Source organism: Carcharodon carcharias, chromosome 8 (genome assembly GCF_017639515.1).
Source record: "Carcharodon carcharias isolate sCarCar2 chromosome 8, sCarCar2.pri, whole genome shotgun sequence".
Classification (NCBI taxonomy): domain Eukaryota; kingdom Metazoa; phylum Chordata; class Chondrichthyes; order Lamniformes; family Lamnidae; genus Carcharodon; species Carcharodon carcharias.
The window spans coordinates 67,992,679-67,995,390 of record NC_054474.1 but is presented as its reverse complement, the minus strand read 5'-3'; positions in this window follow the sequence as shown (position 1 = coordinate 67,995,390).

Here is a 2,712-nt window from a genome sequence, read left to right as displayed (position 1 = left end):
TGTTCTCTCGTACTCTAATTTTTCCTTCCTTATTCATCTTTTGGTCATTCTTTGCTGTTTTTATAAACTGTCCAATCTTCTAAGCTGTCACACACCTTCGTATAATTATATGCTTTTTCTTTAAGTTTTATACGATCTTTCATTTTTTTTAATTAACCATGGATGGTGGGTCCTCCTCTTGGAATTTTTCTTTCTTATTGGGATGAATCTATTCTGTGTATTCTGAAATGTCCCCTTAACTGTCTACCACTGCAGCTCTATTGACCTATCCCTTAACCTAATTTGCCAGTTCACTTTAGCTAGCTGTGCTTTCACAGAGATAAAAACAAAAAAACTGTGGATGCTGGAAATCCAAAACAAAAACAAAATTACCTGGAAAAACTCAGCAGGTCTGGCAGCATCGGCAGAGAAGAAAAGACCTGACGTTTCGAGTCCTCATGACCCTTCGACAGAACTTGAGTTCGAGTCCAGGAAAGAGCTGAAATATAAGCTGGTTTAAGGTGTGTGTGTGGGGGGCGGAGAGATAGAGAGACAGAGAGGTAGGGGGGGGGGTGTGGTTGTAGGGACAAACAAGCAGTGATAGAAGCAGATCATCAAAAGATGTCAACGACAATAGTACAATAGAACACATAGGTGTTAAAGTTAAAGTTGGTGATATTATCTAAACGAATGTGCTAATTAAGAATGGATGGTAGGGCACTCAAGCTCTAGTGGGTTTTTTTTTAATAATGGAAATAGGTGGGAAAAGGAAAATCTTTATAATTTATTGGAAAAAAAAAAGGAAGGGGGAAACAGAAAGGGGGCGGGGATGGGGGAGGGAGCTCACGACCTAAAGTTGTTGAATTCAATATTCAGTCCGGAAGGCTGTAAAGTCCCTAGTCGGAAGATGAGGTGTTGTTCCTCCAGTTTGCGTTGGGCTTCACTGGAACAATGCAGCAAGCCAAGGACAGACATGTGGGCAAGAGAGCAGGGTGGAGTGTTGAAATGGCAAGCGACAGGGAGGTTTGGGTCATTCTTGCGGACAGACCGCAGGTGTTCTGCAAAGCGGTCACCCAGTTTACGTTTGGTCTCTCCAATGTAGAGGAGACCACATTGGGAGCAACGAATGCAGTAGACTAAGTTGGGGGAAATGCAAGTGAAATGCTGCTTCACTTGAAAGGAGTGTTTGGGTCCTTGGATGGTGAGGAGAGAGGAAGTGAAGGGGCAGGTGTTGCATCTTTTGCGTGGGCATGGGGTTGTGCCATAGGAGGGGGTTGAGGAGTAGGGGGTGATGGAGGAGTGGACCAGGGTGTCCCGGAGGGAGCGATCCCTACGGAATGCCGATAAGGGGGGTTAAGGGAAGATGTGTTTGGTGGTGGCATCATGCTGGAGTTGGCGGAAATGGCGGAGGATGATCCTTTGAATGCGGAGGCTGGTGGGGTGATAAGTGAGGACAAGGGGGACCCTATCATGTTTCTGGGAGGGAGGAGAAGGCGTGAGGGCGGATGCATGGGAGATGGGCCGGACACGGTTGAGGGCCCTGTCAACGACCGTGGGTGGAAAACCTCGGTTAAGGAAGAAGGAGGACATGTCAGAGGAACTGTTTTTGAATGTAGCATCATCGGAACAGATGCGACGGAGGGGAAGGAACTGAGAGAATGGGATGGAGTCCTTACAGGAAGCGGGGTGTGAGGAGCTGTAGTCGAGATAGCTGTGGGAGTCGGTGGGTTTGTAATGGATATTGGTGGACAGTCTATCACCAGAGATTGAGACAGAGAGGTCAAGGAAGGGAAGGGAAGTGTCAGAGATGGACCACGTGAAAATGATGGAGGGGTGGAGATTGGAAGCAAAATTAATAAATTTTTCCAAGTCCTGACGAGAGCATGAAGCGGCACCGAAGTAATCATCGATGTACCGGAGAAAGAGTTGTGGAAGGGGGCCGGAGTAGGACTGCAACAAGGAATGTTCCACATACCCGATAAAGAGACAGGCATAGCTGGGGCCCATGCGGGTACCCATAGCCACACCTTTTATTTGGAGGAAGTGAGAGGAGTTGAAGGAGAAATTGTTCAGCGTGAGAACAAGTTCAGCCAGACGGAGGAGAGTAGTGGTGGATGGGGATTGTTCGGGCCTCTGTTTGAGGAAGAAGCTAAGGGCCCTCAGACCATCCTGGTGGGGGATGGAGGTGTAGAGGGATTGGACGTCCATGGTGAAGAGGAAGCGGTAGGGGCCAGGGAACTGTAAATTGTTGATGTGACGTAAGGTGTCAGAGGAATCACGGATGTAGGTGGGAAGGGACTGGACAAGGGGAGAGAGAAGGGAGTCAAGATAACGAGAAATGAGTTCTGTGGGGCAGGAGCAAGCTGAGACGATCGGTCTACCGGGGCAGTTCTGTTTGTGGATTTTGGGTAGGAGATAGAAGCGGGCCGTCCGAGGTTGGGCGACTATCAGGTTGGAAGCTGTGGGAGGGAGATCTTCAGAGGAGATGAGGTCAGTGACAGTCCTGGAAACAGTGGCTTGATGTTCAGTGGTGGGGTCATGGTCCAGGGAGAGGTAGGAGGAAGTGTCTGCGAGTTGACGCTCAGCCTCCACGAGGTAGAGGTCAGTGCGCCAGACAACAACAGCACCACCCTTGTCAGCGGGTTTGATGACAATGTCAGGGTTGGACCTGAGAGAATGGAGTGCAGTAAGTTCAGAGCAAGACAGGTTAGAATGGGTGAAAGGAGCAGAGAA